We start from the raw sequence: 22,481 nt of genomic DNA on the forward strand, positions 1-22,481 counted from the left end.
GTTTCAGAAGGCTATGTCTTGTAGAACACCAGTAACGTTTCTTGGAGAATTAAAAATCTTGTAAATAAGTAGTTTTCCATACAACTACTAAATAACAAGATATCATTTCCCTCCAAACCTTCCTCAAACCTTCCTCCATTACTCATTTCTCTTAATGTTCCCATTTACTCAGATTTGAAACCTCAGACTGAGGAGAGACTGGAATTTTAGGCCTGGAAGAGAAAGTCATCTACTTCAATTTCAGCATTCTACGGATGAAAATTAACTTCCCATTGCCTTTGCCTTGGTAAGGATTCTAAGGAAATATTGCAGCCCCTCCTTTTATTAGCCATTCCTACTTGGCCTGCGAAATCTTATTATAGTGTTAACGCTCTCCTCTGTGAAGGGCTACCAGTTCTCTACAGGCTTTAGTCTGTGTGATAGTTAATTTTGCATCAATTTAACTGGGCCACGGGCACCCAGACATCTGGTCAAACATAAACAGGGGTGTGTTGGATGGTGTTTCTGGTTTTTAATGTGTTGAATCGATAGATTACATAAAGCAGTTGCCTTCCCTAATATGGGTGGGCCTCATCCAATCAGTTAAAAGTCTAAATAGAACAAAAAAAATGCTGAGTAAGAGAGAATTCTTTCCACCTGGCTACCTTGAAGCTGGGACATGGGTTTTTGTTTTTTTTTTTTTTTCTGCCACTTGCATACTCAAATGGAAACATTGGCCCTTTCTGAGACTTGAGCCTGGCCAGCCTTCAGACTGAAACTACACCATCAGCTCCCTGGGGTCCCCAGCTTGCCAACTGCAGAGCTTGGGACTTATCAGCCTCCATAATCATGTGAGCCAATTCCTTATAATAAATCATATCATCAGCTATATATATGTATGTATGTGTGTGTATATATATGATTTATATATAGGCAGTATAAACTGCTTGAATTTGAATATTGACTCTGGCATTGACAAGTTTTGAGAACTTGGGCAATGTATTCGATTTCTGTTCTTTAGCTTTCTCATATGTAAAATGGGAGAAACATCTGCTTCACATGGTTGTGAAGATTATGTGAGTTAATACATATAAAATGCTTAGACTAGGGCCTGGCACAAAGGGCATGCTGAAAAAATACTAGCTGTTTCTCCTCCTCCTCCTCATTATTATTATTCCTCCCTCGCTCCCTCCTATCTCTCCATCCTTCCTCCCTTCCCTCTCTCCCTCCCATGCTCCCCACTCAAACAGCAGTGACAGAGCGGGACCTCCTTGTAGGGCAGGAGAGGGAAAGGGAAAAAGGAGTTATACCAAAACTCCTTTTAATAGGCACACAGGGAGAAAAAGCTGGGAACCCTTATACCTCAATAACTTTAGTTTCATCATAGTTGGAATTCATGATTAACCCTTGCAATCCTTGAACACCTAGCTACTTTAATTCCCACAGCTGGTTCATGAACTTCCTTTGTACCTGTTTTTTGCTTTGCTGAAATTATTTCCCCCATCAGCTCATCTTACCTGCCCATCTGGTGAACTCCTCCCTGTCAAGCCTACTGATCAGGAAGTCTTCCCTACAGCAGCCCCTACTCTCACCCCTGCAGAGCGCACCTCCACACCCTCCAAACTACCACTCTGCCCTGCACATTTCTAGTATGGTGCTTGTCACAGGGAATGGTGACACTTAATTTTTGTACCATATCTGCTGACTCCACTACTCAGTGAACTGAGGCCAAAACCCCACTTTGCATACCTACCTAGCACAGAATAGACATCCCATAAGTTCTTGTTGACTGAATAAGTCAATGGATGAATAAAATGGGAAAAAATTCCACTTTGCCCTTATTGAGTTGGAACTCCCAATAGTACACCCTGTTGGATATTTTAAACTTGGTTTTGAAAATATTGGACTAAGACTCAAAACTGTTAGTCAGGATTCCCCACAGAAACAGAACCATTAAGATAGTCTAGAAAACATAAACTAAACTATACTAACGGAAAGCAGATCAGTGGTTGCCTGATAGAGAGAACTTTTTGGGGTGATAGAAATGTTCTGTATATTGATCATGGTAGTGGTTTCACAGAATATATATTTGTCAAAACTCGTTGAAGTGTACCTTTTTTAATTTATTATATTTTAAAATTCCCTATGATGTACTTTTTATCTCTGTGACTTATTTTGTAACTGGAAGTTTATACCTTTTAAATAGATAGAGTTTATTATATGTAAAACATATCCCAATAAAGTTGATTTAAATTTATTGAAACCTAAAAATCAAAACAAAACAAAAAGCCTAGGCATTTTAGCACCAGAGGCTGGCATCAACTACTATGCTAACTCCTGGAGTTTTTTATTTAGAATACACCCTAGGGCACTAATCTTCAGAACATTTACAAATTTGTTTGACAAAGAACTTCGAACGTCTCTTTAATAAAAATAACTCAACCCCAGAAAGCATAATCTCTATGATAGTCACTAAAAACATTTCAATGTCATATTTCATGAACTGATCAAAATATTTTAAGTAATATAAATACATAAATTTTTGCAGAATACATGAATTTTTATTTTTAATCCAACCGTGGTAGCCAACCTCAAAGATGACCACCAATGATTCCGTCTCCTGGAATCCATACCCTTGTATGGTCCTTTCCCACATTTTACCAGGATTGGTCAGTGTGACTAATAGAATATGCAGAAGTAATGGTCCTAAAATTAGATTGTAAAAAGACTGAATATCCCATCTTGGGTGCTCTTTCTCCCACTCCCTCCCTCCCTCTCAGATCACTAGCTCTGGGAGAAGCCAGTGGCCATGTCATGACATGAGTTGGCTTGCCTTTGGAGAAGCCCACATGGCAGGAACTGAAATCTCAAGCTATAAGGCAGCCAGGAACCGTGAGGCCTTCCAATAGCCACATGAGTGAGCTTGGAAGGTCATCCGGCCCCAGTCAATCTGTCACATGCGATGACAGCCCCAATCAACAGCTGACTACAACCTCATGGAAGATTGTTGTGTACTTAATTGTGTCTTCTCAAAAATTCATATTTTGAAGTCCTGATTCCCATTACCTCAAAGTGTGACTGTATTTGGAGAGGGCCTTCAAAGAGGCCCTTAAATTAAAATGAGGCCATTAGGGTGGGACCTAATCTAATCTCAGTGGTATCCTCATAAGAGGAGGTGATTTGCACTCAAAAAGAAACAGCAAGGTCGGTGTGCACAGAGAGGTGGCCATGTGAAGTAGTATGGAGATGGTGGCCATCCGCAAGCCAAGGAGAGAGGCCTCAGAGAAAACCAACCCTGCCAGCACCTTGATCTTAGACTTTTAGCCCCCAGAACTGTGAGAAAATAAGCTTCTATTATTTGAGCTACTCAGTCAGTGGTATTTTGTTATGGCAGCTTTCACAAATAAGTACAGAGACGCCAGAAACACCCAGTTAAGCTGCTCCTGGATTCTGACCCACAAAAACTGTGAGATAATAAATGATTGCTTTAAGCTGCTAAATGTGGGGGTAATTTGTTATTCAGCAATAGATAAGTAATACATCACCTAATTACTTGAATTCCTTGTGATATGGTGACAAGTGATTTGCCTTTCTAAATCTGTGTTGTGATTAAATGCCATATTGTTTTTGGCATATGTTACAAATAATTCTTTTGTTGCCTGAACTGTCCAGAAACTATTCATTTGTGGAACCTGTTTCCATCCACATTATTTAATTTTAAAGGGAAGAAAATAGTATATAAACAATGGTTAACTATACGTATTTTAGAAACAATCTATTTTACAAAATTTTCCCTCAATACTTTTGCCTCTTTTCTTTTTTTATCAAGCTATAATCAACATATAACATTGTGAACGTTTAAGGTGTACATGTATTGATTTACATACAACCAATACATACACTCATGTATTGCCATATGATTGCCACCATCGCTAACCATAGCTAACACCCTATCATGTCACATAATTATCATTTCCTTTTTGTGATGAGAACATTTAAGATCTAGTTTCCTAACAACTTACAAATACATAATACAGTTTGGTTCACTATAATCACAATGCTGTGTATTACATCCCCCACAATTTATCTTCCAAGTGCAAGTTTGTACCCTTTGACCAACATCTCCCCAATACCCCTGTCCTCAGCTCCTGGCAACCACCATGCTACTCTCTGTTTCTACGAGTCTTGCTTTTTTAGATTCCACATATAATTGATAACATATTTGTCTTCCCCATCTGACTTACCTTTTCAGATATTTAACACAGCCTGTATAAACTCATCTTATTTTCCTCTTGAAAGGAAGTTAGTTCTCAGAAATAAAGGAAATCCCTCTATCCCCTTGTATCACTACTCATCCTACATAACTTACTAGAGGTTCTTTAAACTGTTTTTCAGTTCTGATGATGAATATTAAGCCAATACATCTATCCCCTGATTCATTTACTACCTATTCACTAGAGTATTCATTTACTTATTTATGTATTTTTTAAGTAGGCTCCACACGGGGCTTGAACTCATGATCCTGAGATCAAGACCTGAGCTGAGATCAAGAGTTGGATGCCCACCTGACTGAGCCACCCAGGTGCTCCACTCGAGTGTCTATTTAATGCCCAGTGTGTGTCAGGCACTATTTAGGCATTGAGGATACAGGAGGAAGCAAAACAGATGAAAAAGCCCTGTTCACAGAGCTTGTGGAAGGAGACAGAATAAACAAGAAAAATAAGTAAAATATATAATACTTCACTGGATATATGATAAACAGGAAAATCACACCATCAGTGCTAGAAACATTTTAAGCCATCACTAGCTCACTTTAAACAGTGGGTAAAAATGTGAGGATGTTGGGCTGGTGAGTAAAGGAGTTTCTTTTTTATTTTTTTAAAGATTTATTTATTTATTTTGAGCGAGTGAGAACGAGAGAGGGGAGGGTCAGAGGGAGAAGCAGGCTCCTCGCTGAGCAGGGAGCCTGATGCGGGACTCGATCCCGGGACTCCAGGATCATGACCTGAGCCAAAGGCAGTCGCTTAACCAACTGAGCCACCCAGGCGCCCAGTAAAGGAGTTTCTTATAAACAATTCCTTACTGATAATTTTTAGTAAATCTTGTAAACTTTCAGGGGTGTAGTGGTATATTCTTGTTTTAGTGTGGCTCATTTTTAAGCTAATTTTCATGGTTTGTCTCAATACGCAGTTCCTTTTTGTAGTTATGTTGAGGATTACAATGAGAGTTTCTCAGCAGAAAAATTGTAGATATTGCAATGCCTTCATGTGTGAAAATTGGCATTAAATTAAAAGCATATTGGGCATTAATGTTTTCTCCTTCATAATGAGATTATAATTACAGGAAACACTATTGCCAAGTGATGATGGCCCTTCCTCCCATTATATTCTGGGAAGATAGCTTTAAAATGAAGCATGACATGGCCATGGTCAGAGGAGATGTTTTATACTTAGCTTCAGAACATAGAAATATCTCTGACCTAGGGGCGCCTGGGTGGCTCAGTCAGTTAAGCTGCTGACTCTTCATTTCAGCTCAGGTCATGATCTCAGGGTCCTGGGATCGAGGCCTGTGTCAGGCTCCATGCTCAGTGGGGAGTCTACTTGAGGATTCACTCTCTCCCTCTGCCCCCCCCCCCCACCCCGCTCCTGTGCAATCTCTCTAAAATAAATAAATAAACCTTTAAAAAAAAATTTCAGATCTAACTTATCCATGAAAAATGCTGCACATGTGTGTATGTGTGTATAAGAGAAAGAGAGAGCCAGAGAAAGAGACAGAATATTCTGGACATTATACATACATGGTTATAGACAGAGAAAAGAGAACAGGAAAACAAGCAATAATAAAATCCTTGGTGTGTGGTCAGGCATGAAGTTGTAGCTTGGGCCTTCAGTGACCATAGACATGAGTTAACAAGCCAATAAAGGGGGTGTCCATTTTAGATGTTCAGAGGCCAAAGCACTTAAAACAAAGTGATTTACATGGCCAAGTTCCCCAGAGTCAGGATCATACCCTTATTCCCCAAGATGCCTTAAACATTGAGCCGAGCCATCTGTACAGTAGAAGAAATGATCTCCACAAAGTTATCAAGACCACCTCCCTACACAGTACTATAAATGCCACTGAATAAAAGAAAGTGAAAATGATCAGTAGTGGGTGGCAATCTTCTTTCCTCCCAGCACCTCCCAAAACGACAAGCCTTAGACTAAACAGTAGATGCTCTTTATTTTTGTTATGAGTCAGGTTTGGCAATTTCTCTGTAATCAGAAATATTCATCGGTGAGAAAGTAAATTTCTATCTAAAGATATGAATGTTTTCACAAAAAACAACGTTCACATCAGGGAACATTAGTCACAAAACATACCAACAAAGTGCTGTCAGCGTAGTTTCTGGAATGGTGGTGGGCCTGCAGGTAGGAATTCACTAACAGGAAAATCACAGCAAATCATTATCAGATATAATTCTGGGTTCAGTCTAAGTCCATCGCTTATTGGCTGAGTGACCTTGAGTTGAGTGACTTGACTTGCTCAATCCTCAGTTTCTTCATGTGTAATAATGTCACAAAGGAGGAAAATAACGTTCCCTCTGCTTTCTGAGTTCTAGCTCAGACCCCTGTAGGAAAAGACAGATGAATAGGAGAAAAACAAATAGAAGTTTATTCACATGTGTGCCTCATGATGCATGAGAGATCCCCAGGGGAAAACGAGTCACTCTCTGGAGACATTCAGAACTGGGACTTCAATACCATCTTCAGCTTGAGACAAAAGAAAGAAAGGTGTGCAGAGGCCAGTTACAGGCAAGTTATTAGGAAATGCACGAGAAACACGGATAAAACTATTAGGCAGATTTCAGCCTGGTGCCTTCCCAGTTGATAAGACTCTGTGACTGAGTCATCCTTCTCTTCCAGATACCCAGAGGAAAACACTCTTGTAAACTGAGAGTTTCTTTATAAGTGTAAATTTCTTTTACAAAAGGGTAACTTCTACTTCAGAGCTTCTCCCGTCCCTGCTGCTTCTCACATAATCAGCTCAAAATAAAACTTATGCCCAGGAGGCAGAGTTTGGGGTGGCTTATTCAGCTACCCTTCAAAAGTGCCTGCATCCTGGGGTTGCCAAGAGGATTAAGAGGGCTAATACAAATAATGAATTCACAGAGCACAGCTGGAACATGGAAAGCACCCAATAAAAGTTAGCCGTTACTATTTCCGAGCAATGGTTTTCAACGTGTGGTCCCTGGACCAGCAGCGGTAACATCACCTGGGAACTTGTCAGAAATAGAAAATGTCCCAGACCCCTGAATCAGAAATGCTGGGGCAGGATCCAACACTCTGCTTTAAGAAGCCCTGCGGGTGATTCTGATGCGCACTGAAGTTCGAGAACTATGCTTGTAGAATATAGAGTAAGACAAAACATATATTCTGCTAGAATTTATTACTAAGAATTTCTGGGTTTTTGTGAATATTTAAATGCAGGAGAGAGTTTGATTTCATTTTTTTTTCCTAAATGCAGTGTCTTGGAACAGTAAGATTTCTGTAGGATAGCTCTTTCCATCTTATTTTTGATTTTGCTAGATAGAATACGTCACACCACACAACCGTGTTCCAGGAGATCTATTATTAAAGTGTCTATTTTGTAAAGCTGAAGCTACAATGAAAAAGCTCATTTAAAAGAGGGAGAGCCTATGGTGTTGGTGGTCATCAAGAGACTGTACATTGGAACACAGGCCAACTGTCATTAGTCTTATTTCCATAAACGATATTGTACGACTCTAAGATTGGAGCATAGATAGGCATGCGCTGAGTCAGTTTCAGAGCCAGGTGCTGGGTGTAAAACAGGATTCTGAAGTCTATAGGTCCTATTGCTTGAATAGAGTCAGGAAGGTGTAGACACGGTTAAAGGTAAAATCGCTATTTAGAACTAAGTGTACCAAAGTGTAGATTTTTGCCACTGCCATAGAGATTTCCTTAAGTTCACATTTAGTCATGTCACTGTACAGCTTAAAAGACTTAAATGACTCCCTTAAACCTGGCTTGTGAGAAACCTGGCATCTGGCCGACCTGAGGCATGAACTCCAATCCTGTAGTTAACACCTCCTCCATGGAGCCTTCCCTGGCAGCCCGCCCTCCATCAGTAGGACGTCAGCCCCTCCTAACTCGGAGCTTCCTAAGCATGGTCTGCAAACCTCTGGAAGTCATTTTTACATCACATTTAATAATTGTTTGAATGTCTGGATCTCCACAAGACTTTTACTTCACTTTTACTGACATCAAGAAGCACATTTTCATTTTTGTTTTTCCAGCTTTTGGCATAAAGCCCAGCACCAAAGAGACACTTAGTAAATTAAGACTTCCCATGGATCTAAAATGCGAGATCTGTGTGTGAGCCAAGGATCAGCCCAGGAAAACCCAGCGATCAGCCCAGGAAAACCCAGCAATCACCCGAAGCTTCTCTCCCCCTGTGGAAGGACCCAAATCTTTGAATTTCGAGAAAAAGCTCTGCCACTTCCAAGATTCAAGTATCATCCTCCTCTAGAAGATGTGATCTCCAAAGACAGAACATCTTATTTGTCACTGCTGTCTTCTGACAGACACAAAAATGCATTTCATGACGATAGTCTGACCCCAGGGCTGCCCAGGTGACTCAGTCTATTAAGCATCCGACTCTAGGTTTAGGCTCAGATCAAGATCTCAGGGTCTTGGGCTCCAGCCCCGCATTGGGTTCCATGCTGAGCATGGAGCCTGCTTAAGATTCTCTCTCTCTCCCTCTCCCTCTGCCCCTTCCCCTCTTCTAAAAAGAAAAAAAATAAAATAAAAAAGATATTCTGACCCCAAAGCTACTAAATTTGTTAGTTCATATTAGATTGAAACTCCAATTTTTTTAAATGATTTTCTTTTTTTTTTAAGATTTTATTTATTTATTTGAGAGAGAGAGAGAGCATGAGAGGGGGGAGGGTCAGAGGGAGAAGCAGACTCCCCACTGAGCGGGGAGCCCGATGCGGGACTCAATCTCTGGACTCCAGGATCATGACCTGAGCTGAAGGCAGTCGCTTAACCAAATGAGCCACCCAGGCGCCCCTGAAACTCCAATTTTTATCCCAGGCTCTAAGTCATGAGCTTTCTAGCTTCAAGATTTAAGTCAAAGCTGCAAAATCAACTGGTCTAGCAATTATAAAACAGCTGACCCCACATATCTCAGCCGATGGAGTGATCCTCCTGGCTCCAGAATCATGGTAATTATTTTCTTTTACCCAACCCGCCCCCCCCATCTGACTTCGCTCGCAGCCCTGCTACTATTTCACAAGTTCTCAGATGGGCATTTTAGAAGACTTTCGCTTCTCAGCTTGGCTTTGCTCTGGGCCCCTGCTATTTTACTCTTGCTAAATCATATAGCCGGAAGCATTTGGTCCGGGGTGGCTGGAACACCCAGCCAGTGGCAAATCGAGCCAGTTCCTTCCTTGGAGTACTCAATGCTTAGGAGTCCCAACACCTTGAATTAATTACGAATTGTTTGAGAATATCTTATTTGTTTGATGGCTCACGATCGTCTTGTGTCTACAGCCATGTCTCTTAGGCCAAAAGATACATTTCCAGTGTTCGAGTGAATGGGAATAGTGGATAGATATGTATGGAATGACAATAACACCCCTCACCCTTTCCTACCCCCATTAAATACCCAGCTCCTCACTGTCGGCCTTGAAAAACCTATTGACAGTTCCCTGTTGCTGATTCTGAGAGGTCTGAGGCTCCTACTTTATTTTTCTTTTTTTTTTAAGCATTTATTTATTTGAGAGAGAGAGTCAGAGAGAAGGCATGAGGTGGGGGGGGCAGACGCGAAGTGGGAGAGCTAGGTTCTTGTCTCACAGACGGCAGATGCCCAACCAATTGAGCCATCCAGGCACCCCTGAGGCTCCTCCTTTCTTGGAAACTTCTGTGATGCTCTTTAGCAATGACCAATGGAAGCTGCAGTTCTTCATCCTTGCAGGGCTCTGTAAGGACTAATTCAGGTAAAATAAATAAAGCAACTGGTTGGCGTACAATACACACATTGGAAATAACCAATAAATGATAGTTATTATTGCTTTGGATTTTGGAGGCTTTATTAATTTCCTGGGGCTGCCATAACAAGTATCCCTAATTTGGGATAAACAAATCCCTAAATTGGCTTAAAATAACAGATATTTGGGGTGCCTGGGTGGCTCAGATGGTTAAGTATCTGCCTTCAGCTCAGGTCATGATCTCTGGGTCCTGGGATCCAGCCAAGCCTTGGGCTCCCTGCTCAGCGGGGAACCTCCCCCCCCTCCCACCCACCCCCTGCTAGCGCTCACTTGAGCACTCTCTCTCTCTCTCTCCCTGTCTCTCTCAAATGAATAAATAAAATCTTTAAAAAGTAATAACATTTATCACCTCACAGTGCTGGAGGCTAAAAGTCCAGTATCAAGGTGTTGGCAGGATCCTGCTTCTGAGTAAGGGACAGGTGGGGCTAGGTAGGGAGAGATAGATAGGGGGCTATGTGATCAGGCTCACAGAAATCCCAAAAATGTGAAGGTGTGGGGAAACCAGAGATAAAGGGACAAATCGGAGCACCCTACCCTAGGCGTGTGGGGTGGAGGACCACCCTGCCCTAGCCAGTGTGGGGTGGGTGTCTTTATGACATCACCCGTAGCCAACAAAGAATAATCAGACCCTGAAAAGGAAGTAAGCCACTGAAGGTGTTATCCAATAGAGATGTTAAAAGGATTTAAGTTCCCTGGTTAGCTTTTTATAAAAGACCAACCCTAAAGGCCCTCCTTGGCAACCCTGTCAGGACCCCTCTCACTCTTGAGAGCTTTTTCTGTATCTTCACTTGATAAACTTCTATCGCTTTACTCACTCTCCTTTGTCTGCAAGATTCATTCTTTGACTCTGAGACAAGAACCTAGCTCTTCTACTTCACTTTCTCTGATGGCTCTAGGGAAGGATCTTTCCTTGTTTCTTCTAGCTCCTAGTGGTTGCTGACAATCCTTGGTTCCTTGGCTTCTAGATGAACCATTCCAGCCACATGATTGCCTTCTAGGTGTCTTCACATAGCCCTCCCTCTGTGCATATTTGTCTCTGTGTACAAATGTCCCTTTTTTATAAGGACTCCAGCCATACTGGATTAGGACCAATGACCTTATTTTAACTTTATTCCCTCTATAAAAACTATGTGAGAACTTCAACACACCTTTTGGGGAGGACACCATTCAATCAAGAACAGAAGAGAAGGGTAGTGGAACATGTCAACACAAAATGCAACTACAAGAGTTGAGGACATGCCACTCCACACGAGGCCACTTTGATAGACTGATTATTTTGAGCTGCCTGCCCCTGAAAAACATCAAATGCAGGAAGAGGTTTTCTTCTGAACTCCCCTCATCTGCCTAAACACAGGTCCTCCGAAAGGAAATCAATTGTCATAAATCCCCTTCCTGAGAGGTTTATTAACCAGGGAAGAAGGACTCTTGTCACAGGACCGGAGACTAGAAGTTGACGTAACATCCAGACAAGCTTTGTCACAAACTGCCACACACCCCCATCTATCCTTCCGAAGGACCTATTCATCTTTTCTAAAATCCTTTACTCTCTTCCAAAGAAGCCTTATCCTGTCTCCCTTTTCCCTATTAAGATGCTATTTAAGCTTGAATTCTAAGCCACCTCGGAGCGTTTCTCATTTTTCCGGGGTCTCTCCCACGTAAACATGAGTTATACATGTTAATAAACTTCTGTTGGCTTTCCTCTTGCCTTCTGTCTTTTATTACAGAGGTCTTAGCTAGAACTCACAGGGTAGAGGGGAAATTACTTTTTTCTCCCCTGCAAAGGCAGAGTAACCTGCCCATTGTGGTAAAAATATAGAATGGTATTTTGCTTTTCTAATAACTGACACAATTTTGTTTCATTGGTCTCCCTTTTCTTATTGGGGAGCGGGATTCCCTAACTATATTTCATTCTAGTATTAGAATTCTTCATTCCCCTTTGGTTGTTAAACCAGTCCAACACGTTACCGCCTCGGGCTCTGTGTGTCCCCCATGTGCCTCTGCTTGGGCTGGGGAGAAGGTGGTAAACCAGCTCTCCTGGGGAGAGAAAATCAAAAGGCCCCAGTCTGTAGCATTTGCTGGGGTCCACTGTGTACTGAATGTTATCTTGAATACTCCCACTATGGCTGACTCAAGCTACCCATGAACGACGGGCAAAATTCCTGAACATTTAAACTTCATCTCATGAACAGATATGAATAGTTTCCAGTATTCACTGAAGCATGGTCTCCTTTCTCACGACTGCTTTCTCCCTTTCTCCTCTCCCCATTCTCCAACCTGTGACTGCCCCCCGAAACTTCAGACAATAGGTGGGAGGGGGCAACACTGACATTTGAGAAGTTACAAGCTACTGACAGCAATTCTGACATCCCTTTTGGAAGCGATGGCTTCTCCACCACCAGCATGGCTGGGCCATCAGTCCCCTTGCATGGCAGGTGTCCACACAGGTGGGTCATCAGTCCCCTTGCATGACAGGTGGATGTGCATGTGCTGGATCATTGGAGAAATCTGAGGGGCCTTTTACTGCACTGTCTCTGATTTGGAAAATCCAGCTTTAACTTGGCCCCCTTACACCCATTCCCCCAGATCTTTCCTTGGGAAATTCAATTTACAGACTTTCTTTTTTTTAAGATTTATTTACTTATTTTAGAGAGAGAGAGAAAGACAGGGAGAGAGAACACAAGTGGGGGAAGGGCAGAAGGAGAGGGGGACAAGCAGACTCCCCACTGAGCAGGGAGCCTGATGTGGGACTCGATCCCAGGACCCCAAGATCATGACCTGAGCCAAACGCTCAACCGACTGAGCCATCCAGGCGCCCCTAATCTACAGACTTCCTAATACTGCGATCCACATACCCACTGGTCAGCTTTTTTGGAGATATCTGCAAGAAAACTGTCACCCTATCTACCTTCTTTGGCACTCACCTGATGGAGGAAAATCCTATTATCTTTGCATATAAAATGGGAAACACAGGTGTCCTCTGGTATTCCTTCTCCTACTTAGGCCATGCCTCTCCTGCCCCTTTCTCCTTGCCAAAATAGTGTCCCTCACTCTGCTGGTCCATTATAAGCAACTTTATACAGGAGATTTTTGTCAGCACCTAAGCAAGCAGAGAGGAGGAAACATGGCTCTGGAATCCTCAAGTGCACAGGACAAGGAGAGGAACAAGTCCAAGTCCCTCTCTACCATGCAAAGAAAGTAGGGAGGAATAGTTTCTACATTATGAATTCTGCTCTCCCCCAAAAGACCCATCTTCCTCTCTCCCAGAACCCTTCAGTGTGGTTCATTGATGAAGACTGTGAAACTCATTTGGCCTTCGAGACAATAGGAAGGCCAGGATTCATCTCATGGCCTAAAACCAGGCCCTTGGCTTTGGAGAGTTCATTAAGGCTATTATCAGAGCTCTGTGTCCACCGTATTTGCTACACTTCTCAGCAACCTTTGGGAGGTAGACGAAGATGTTAGTAATAATAGATAACAGAGAACAATCAACACCTCACAATGCTCCATTACATTATCCTTCTAGTATCAAAGGGGGAAAAAAAAAGAAACAAACTTGTTTTTCATCAAAACTGACCACAATCGAATCTGTCTTCCAAGTTGGAAGAACAGAGAGAGGAAATAATTTATGTCCCTGGGAAAATAAATCTCTCTGTGGTCCCCTTTCAATTGCAGAAGCTGATGGACGAGGAGACAGAGATGGGGACAAATGGTCAGTCACCTGGGTTTGGAAAAAATGACGATCCCCAGAGCAGAGACCGAAGATAGGAGTCTACTTCCATTTCTGAGGGGGAGTCTATAGATGTCAAAGAGTGCACAAAGAGATAATAAGAAAGCAACACAGCTGAGGCTGAGGATTATTTTGTTTTGTTCTGTTTCCATTTGCCATTTCAGATGTTTGCTCTGCCAGGATATAAAGCCCATCTGTGCTCTCCAACCTGTTACCCATAAATGCCCCATGAGTGTTTTTCTCATGTCATTCCAAGAAAGGGGGATGAGCATGGCATTTGGTTCAGCATGGGGTAGAGAAAAGGGACCTTGCACGGGAAATGGGAGGCTGGGAACACGGAGTGGGTTCGCAACGCAGCCTGAAGGAGGAGCTAGCTCTGCACTGACATTCATCCCTGGGAAAGCGCAGAAATCCCAGAGAAGACAGAAAACAGAGGGTCTGTACTGACATCCAGGTTTCACTATCTGTACTGTTGTGATCATCATTAATGCCCATTAAGGGAGCCAAACAGAACCCACCCAGCACGGATCCCAGTAACATCAAAGGCTTCTCTATCTGGATATCATCACCAGCGTGCTTTCTCTCTGCCCCTAATAAGTACTCACTTGTCTTTATCCTCAGTGCCTCGTGGGGAAAGCTTGGAAAAGGTGGCTGTTTATGCAGTTGCTGCACAAGGCGAGTACCCGTCTTCAGTCTTAATCTGCTGGAGGGTGACCAGCAGATGTCCTCAAGGTGGCCCTTCCCTTTCCAGAAACTGAAATGTGTCACAGAGCACGGGGACGCCACAGAGTGGAGTCCATCTGAGCCGATGTACACCACTGTGAGGTAGGCGGGCCCTGTGCCCCGCTGACCCCCTTGGCAAGGACACCTTGCCTGCCCCACGTGAAGGGCACCATGTCATCCTTTCTTCTCTGTGCAGGAAGAAAATTCAGTGGCCAGAACTCTGGCCCATCAGAGCCTTTCTCCAAAGAGGCAGCATGCGAAAGTCTTTCCTAATAGACTTGTCTGATTAAGAATCCCACATCTTGTCATCTGAGAAGGCTCCCACATGGCAGTTTGGTGATCCTGTCGCCAAGGCTCTGTAACAGGAGCAGCTAAGCCGACTGTGTTGCAGTTTGTGAAATTCGAGACCACAAATATTTACCAGGGTGGCTGGTGGCCGGTGCGTCTTCCGCACTCACAAAAATGAAGTAGGAACATGATCTTTTCATGCTGTCTCCCACACAGCTGTCTCACACACTGCTTTCCAGAGACTCTAGTGGTTTTTCCTTTTTTCTTTTTTTCCCCCGAATATTTCAACTGTCATTTTCTCTAGTTAGTAACGTATTTTCTTCAAGGTGGAAGGAAAGCCCTTAACGTCTGAATTCCACAAATGAGACCTACTAACATACAACTCTCAGCTACTTGAAGCTGCCCCAAAACAACTTTGTTAAATGCGTATTATCCCGAGTTTCCCTGAGGAGACAGTGTAAACAATTTCTTATGAGGTGGACTTTGGTGTAGATTTCTGCTCCGTGCTTCTGACTAACTTTCTTCCTAGAAAATCTCTGCTGTTTGTCAGAAGTTGTGATACTCGGTACTTTCAATAAAGCAGTCATTTCTTATTAGGACCGGTCACTGTGTGAACTGGACAAGTAACCCGGCTTCTGTGGCTCAGTTTTCTCTTTCACAAAATTAGATTGTTGTATGATCTGCTATGGAGCCAGCTCCACCATGAATCACCACGGCATACAAATGAGGATAATTGAGCACGCCACACCTCCAACACCAGTCCTCGGTATAATTGGCACATCATGAAGGCAAAGTGATGGGAAAATGAAGGGAAAGAACGATATGAGAAAGAGGGGAGGAAGGGAAGGTAATAGGATTCGTCAGACATGAGGAAGCACTGGGCTCCCATTGCATTTGTCATTCCTATTTTCCTCTAGTGAGGAAATTGCTCCCAAAATAGGTACCCCCAATTTTGGGCGGTATACTGATAGGCTGAGGATACGTGAACAGTCTTTATACTTATTAGCAATAGGTTTCTTTTGCCCACCTTTTCTAACCCCAATATCTCATATAGAAAATGTACTCAGTAACAGCCCTGATAAATATTTGTAGAGCAAATATTTAAAGCTAATGTGGAAACCATTTGATAAAAGGTTGATAAGGAAATGGAGATCAGGTGATGAATACTTGAATTCAAGAATCAGTATCATTAAAGTGGAACATCAGATATGATGTTGCTCATGGAGTGATGCAATGTGACCTACACAACACCATATTCTTGCAAAAATCTGGACCTCGACTGGATTAAGGCTTTAGAGCTTACTTCCGGTTGATAAAGCAAATGGCAGCTGGAGGAACAAGTTAAACACCAGCTCTGGGAAATAGACAAATCCAGAATGTAGGACATTCTACAGGCTCAACTCACCAGTATTTTCAACAAGTCAATGACAAGGAGAAAAAGAGAGAGAAACACAGAGAAAGAGAGAAATTGGAGATTACTACTTTGGATCTTGATTGAATCCCAATTCGAACAGATAAATTATACAAAGACAATTGGACTGATTGGAATGTGTACTGTGTGCTAAATGACTCCAAGGACTTGTCATTTAGTCATGGATAATAGTAGTACCTATAGTTATGTAAGAAAGTCTCCATGTTTTTAGAGATGCATATCAAAATAGAATGATGCCATATTCGAGATTTGCTTAAAATACTTAACACACACACATCAAGGGAAGGGGAATCAGTGAATATTGTATGGCAAAATCTTTATAATCACGGGGTCTTGGTGATAAATATGAGGATGATATATGGATTGGGGTACATTTTGTTGTTCTCCATGCTTTAGGTTTGAAGCAGTTATCATTCTCTTCAAATGTAAATACCTTGAAGGATGTTCTGACCAGGAAGGGGCATGGTGAGCTTTTTGGGGGGCTAAAAATGCTCCCTATCTGATGTGGGTGATAGTCACATCGATGTACACATAGGCAAAACTCATCAAACTGTACACTTAAGATCTGTGCTTTGTGTTGCATTTGTTGCTGCATTAAAATAAACTAGCTTCCATCCTTAGCAGGCAAAATTAAATTAAATAAACACCTACATGAATAATTAAACGCAATGTACATCTACTCCCTTGGTCCTATGAGATGCCTCCACTTCAGAGATTCCTGAGAATTCCAACATCCATTGCAAAAAAGCAATGACACTCAGTCACTGGGAATACTACCTCCATGTTTTAGAGACTAGAAAAACTTTTATTACCCAGTTTCTGGGGTGATGGGACTTGAAAAAGAGGCAATTACAAGCATTGGCCTTGAGTCATAGGCATCTGAGAGCACTTAAAAGAAGAAATGAAGGAAAAATGGATGTGTTTTTAGCCAAAGGGATAGAGGGGGGCCCGGAAGAGGGCCTAAAGGGAAAGCAACCTTAAGACGAAGCCAACACAGCCTGGGTGGTGCAGTGGGTTGAGCGTCCAACTGTTGATTTCGGCTCAGGTCATGATCTCAGGTCATGATTTCAAAGGCACATGCAAATACACATCCCACAGTCCCAGGATTGAGCCCTGTGTTAAGCTCTGCATTCAGTAGGGAGTCTGCTTCTCTCCCTCTCCCTCTGCCCTTCCCCTGCTCATTATCTCTCTCTTTCTCTCTCTTTCAAATAAATAAATACATCTTTAAAAAAGAAGATGAAGCCAACAGTGTAGATAATGAAGTGGAAAAAAATAGACAGCATTGGACCACTGGATCAACCCTCACCTGAAGGCCATTCTAATGCTGGACTTGCCAGTTTATAAGAAATAAATTCCCTTATGATTTAATCCTATTCAAATGAAAGTCACTTTCACTGATACAGTGATTCTGTTCTGTACTATGTGACCCCCAACAATAGTCATATCTGAGTGGAAGAAGAGAGGACACCAGACTCTTGAGCCAACAATACACAGTCTGGGCAGGGGTCTATGAAGTAGCCAGATACAAAAGCTCTCTCTAATAGGGACATCATATCTGGGGAAGTCACTGACCAGAATCAACCCATTTGGCTTCATGTCCTTTAGTAAGTCTAATGGTGGTGGCAAGAATAGTTGAATTAGGGGCACCTGAGTGGCTTAGTCGGTTAAGCGCCCAGTTCTTGATCTCGGCTCAGGTCTTGAGCTCTAGGTCGTGGGATCAAGCTCATGGTCAGGCTACGCGCTCAGCGGGGAGTCAGCTCGAGAGTCTCTCTCTCCCTACCCCCTCTACTTCCCCATTATAAGAGAAATTAGACACAAAGAAAAATCATAAGCGCACTCTCAGACCCCCACATGTCACATTGCACTGCCCGAGTTACTACCATAATCAGTTAGTGACACCTTGCCCCTTGCAGAAGAAGGGCCCCAATGGTGAGCAAGGAAGGGAGAACATACCTGATACCCAAGCCTGACACTGCAGGGCTTACAAGACAGACGGCTAGAGATGAGCAACATCCTCACTGACTGGCTAGTTTCAAAATGCAAATCAGTCTGAGAAGCCCAGCTATATGCCTGTTCCTGTTTTTCTCTGATTCTGGCTTTGGGTGGAGACTGCTGACTTCCTTATTTCTACATGAGTCCTCTCAATAAGACCCTCTCGATTCCGATGCTTCTCTTCTTGAAAAGTCAACACTACTTTCAATAAATATCCCATTGTCTCCAACTAGATCTCTCAAAGAGAGAGAGTCTGTCTTCCTTCTAATAAAATTTACTCTTATTTTTTAAGTGTAAGAAATGAGTCTTTTCTCCCAGGACAGCATGGTTTAAGCCACGAGGAGCCCGGTCTGCGAGATCATAGTTGTTGCATCGCTTGATTCCACCAGATGGCGCAGTTGCCGGCTCACACACCCAGAGTCCGGCAAAACTCTCATCACGGAATAAACAGCTTCGCAAAACTCACCGCCTCTCCCCCGCTTCCTGAGAAATCGCCACTGCTTAAAACAGCTACGGTCTCCGTGACTGACATGCTGGACACTCATCAAGTGTCTCAGAGGGTTTTCCTAAGTGTAAGATATTGAGCCAAGCCCTCGGGTAGCAATGGTGTCTGAGACTGTTGGGGGAGAGATGACCGTTTAGCAAATGATCACACACATAAAGGCCAACTCTGATTTATGCTACAGAAAGAAACAAAGGTGCCTGGTTGTTAATGCCACACAGGACCAAGCTGGGGAGGCGGGGGGGGGGGGGGGGGGGGGTGGACTCCAAAGGAGGAAAAGGAGCAAAATTATGGAAGGGGGAAGAGAAAGCATTCTCCCAAACAGAAGGAACAGCAGTTAAGAAGGCATGGAGGCTGGAAAGATTGTGGCACTTTGGAAAGACAGAGAAAAAGAGAAGCCAAAGCTTTCAAACTGAGGATAAGAGCAAAAGAAAGGAAGAGAATTGAATGATCCCGTTAGTAAGTCCTTGGCTTCAAAAAGCATTTATACAATGACCCTCAAATTTATATCTCAAACCCTTCCGTTTGAGCCCCATATATATATGTCCCTACTCAACATATCCACTCAGTTCTTTCAAAGGCACACGCAAATACACATGCAGCACTGAATTCATGGTCTTCTCTGGTCTGATCACCCCTTCCCTGAATGCCAGCGAACGGGACTTGCCCATACGTTCCATTGCAAAATTCAGCAAACAGAAAAGACTGCCTGAATCCTCCTTTACACCATCTACCACCAAATCCTGTTCATTTTAGCTGCCAAATCTGACAGCTTCTCTCCAGATCAGCGATTCTCCAAAGGTGGTCTCCGAACTAGCCACGTTCGCATATCCCGGGAACTTGTCAGAAATGCAAATTCTCAGGCCCCACCGCAGTGCCACTGAATCCAGGGGCCCAGAAATCTGCATGTTAGCAAGCCCTCTGGGGGGATTGGAAGTCCAGCACACTTGAAGAACCACTGTCCTAGACCCAGAGGGCCCTGTCTTGGCCGGGAACCTGTTCCATCATTTCTGATCGGGGCTGCTGCAGCACTTCCCCGCATCGAGGGAAGCCTCCGTTCCAGGTGAATCTTAACCCTGGCCAATACTGTAATCTACTGGGATGCTCTAGAAACGGATCACCGCAGAATCTCTGGGGGTGGGCCAGGTAATCGTTTGAGAGCTTCGCTTTAAAGGCCAAGACTAAGAACCACTACTCCGCTCCCTTTCGTTCCCCTCTACCGCCAGACTGATCTTTTCAAATGCAAATCTGGTCCTGCAATTACCTAAAATCAGCTAGGGTCAAGCCCACGTTCCTGCCACCTGCGAGGCTGGCTAGTGATCTGGCCCCAGCACTTAGAGCCTCGCTCACTCCGGGTTCTACCGCGCTGGCTGTCCATCTTCAGTCCGCAGCAGACTCAAGCTTTCTCCTGCCCTACCTTCAAATGTATCCCTTGCTCTCCTGCCCGAATTTGCTGTTACCCCTTTGCCGGTAACCTTCCTCGTAATCATTCTGCAATCTGAGCTCCAACGTCCCTTCCACAGGGAAGTCTTTCCCAAGCTTCTTTGTCATGGAAAGAGCGGGGTGGACGGGATACGGATTCCTCTCGCTCTGGAAAGTCTTGATCTAGGAGCTTATGGCTCATGGATTTATTTACCTTTAATTTTATACTTATTTGTGATTATTTTATTCCTGTTTTTCTTCCTCCCTGGATTGTAAACTGCAGAAGGCGGACACACGGGATGCACTAACAAATACTTACTGAATAATGGGACAACTCTTTGAGGTGGGCACTAATGAACGTTCTCGTTAATATAAGGGGAAACTGAGTCTACGCAGTTTAAGCATCTTGCTAGTAAAAGGCAGGGCTGGGTTTTGAACCCAGGTCAGGGATTTTCTAACATCATAACCACCAAGCTATGCAGGGGGAGAGCTTTCCAGTGCCTGATCCGGAGCCTGAGTTTTCTTGCTCAGGATTAAGCTTTGTTTGGTCCTTGTTAGAACTGGGCTCAGCTTGAAGGCCACACAGTTATTTCCTTTCCATTGAAATCACAATCTGCTCCAAGGAAATGAAGCTTATGGCTCTCAGGGTAGAAAGGGCAAATGTGTGGGAGAAGCCAGAGATCAAACTGTCAAGTGCACTTGTTATAGAATTTTTCATGAGCTGAATTCAAATGCTATCAGTGGGGCAACTCCCCCCTTGGATTCAAAGGAGTGAGAACAAAGGATGAAGAGAAAGGCAGCTGTCAGTGCATAATCAGAGGCCAGATGGAAGGGTCCAGGCCCAGGGACGCGGAGTAGATCCAGCCAAGGGCGAGGACAGAGGTCACAAGAGAAGGCAGAACAGCAGAAGCTAAGAAGCTGTTTCTCCCTCAGCGCGAGCACAGGGGGAAACATCCGATTCCCCGTGGTTTATCGGGGGGTTCCCTCCAGTTCCACCAGCTGCCCTTCCTCTTCCTGCGCCAGACTGAGTCGAAACTCCAGGAAGTCACTTTGTCTCTCTCTCATTTTCCTCCTGGGCAAAATTAGGAAGGTCATCTTAGATGACCTTGAAAGATGCTCTCAACTCTAAAACTCTGTGGCTCTCTGAACGACACTGTTAGGATTGACTCGGGAAAGGCAGAAACACAGGGGCGTATTGGGAATGATTCTCAACACCAGAAAGATCATGACCCTTTTATGCTACTCCTCCACCCCGACCTCATCTTATTCCAGAAGAAGGTGCTTCAGGCCAGGTCCAGCCAGCTTTGAAGTCCAAATGGAACCATGAAGTTCAAAGCAAAATGAATCCAAAGCACAGTCAATGCCACTAATATACCAACTCCCCAAATTGAGGTAAACTAAACTATTATTACAGAAACAAATATCTAGCAGAGAATTTTGGTGGCCTTATTTCTTGAATAATTTAACTTGTTTGCATGAAAATGAGTGATGTCTAGTCTTAGACGATTAAATCAGAATAAGTCCAGATTGCAATTCACCTTCACATATTTAATATATATGGTATAGTTGGATCAAGACATCTTTATAAGGTTGATGTCGGCACTAGGAGTGAGTAGATATGAAGCAGGACCAGCTGAAAAACTGGAATAAAATCAGCTCTGATATGCCTGGGCTCAGAATGCTCATCCCCCAAACTGCACCTAAAGAAATCTTGCCATCTCTTCAGCCCCGTCATGGACCTGGGAAGCGGCTTTGCAACATAGGCCCCCAGATTCTGTGACCTCCCTTCTACTGAAACATGGTCTGTGTTCCTTGCCCTTAAATTCAGGTTCTAGATCTCCACGATGAACAGACTATGAAGTGACACTGTGCCAGTTGCCAGACTCAGGCTCTAAGAAACTGGCAGCGTTGAAACTGCCAGCTACCATGTTGTGAGGAAGCCAAACAGCCTCATGTAGAGGTCATGGGTAGATGGTCCAGCTGACAGCCCCAGCTGAGGTCTCAGTCTACAGCCAGCACCAACTGCCAGACATGTGAGCAATCAGGCTTTCAGAGGATCCTGGCCCCCCACTTTTCACGCTGCCCCCGATGACACCACATGGTCTGGAGATGAGCTGTTCCCATCCAGCCCCATCCAGATTTCAGCTCCAGGAACAAATTAAAGGACTGTTGTCCCCAGCCCCTAAGTTTGGGGTGGTGCGTTAGGCAGCGATAGGTGACAAGAACAGAAGCCTTCCTTGACTCCTCAGGCCAGGGCCACACCACCACGACCATCAGTGTGAGAGTCGTGAGGGCAGTTCACAGTTATTCCCTCTCCCCTCCTTCTGGGTACAAGATGCAAATGCACGTCCCACCTGCTTTGAAT

At 43.6% G+C, this 22,481-nt stretch overlaps 1 long non-coding RNA gene across 4 annotated transcripts in view; it reads right to left on the reverse strand.

Moving 5' to 3' along the window:
• The window catches only part of LOC112838623 (uncharacterized), a 31,867-nt gene extending 13,644 nt beyond the window's left edge, over positions 1-18,223 (reverse strand). For 3 of the 4 annotated variants that reach the window (XR_003212011.2, XR_012374033.1, XR_012374032.1), the window contains exons 1-2: positions 14,363-18,223; positions 6,342-6,589 (exon numbers count right to left, since the gene is read on the reverse strand). This is a non-coding gene — a long non-coding RNA (uncharacterized lncRNA). Of the gene's footprint in view, positions 1-6,341; positions 6,590-8,898; positions 9,971-14,362 lie in introns of those variants that run through there. The other variant, XR_012374031.1, reaches the window with a different exon arrangement.
• Between the last annotated feature and the right edge of the window lie 4,258 nt (positions 18,224-22,481).

Source organism: Callorhinus ursinus, unplaced genomic scaffold (assembly GCF_003265705.2).
Source record: "Callorhinus ursinus isolate GAN/ISIS: 27379988/994484 unplaced genomic scaffold, GSC_fseal_2.0 scaffold28, whole genome shotgun sequence".
Lineage (NCBI taxonomy): Eukaryota > Metazoa > Chordata > Mammalia > Carnivora > Otariidae > Callorhinus > Callorhinus ursinus.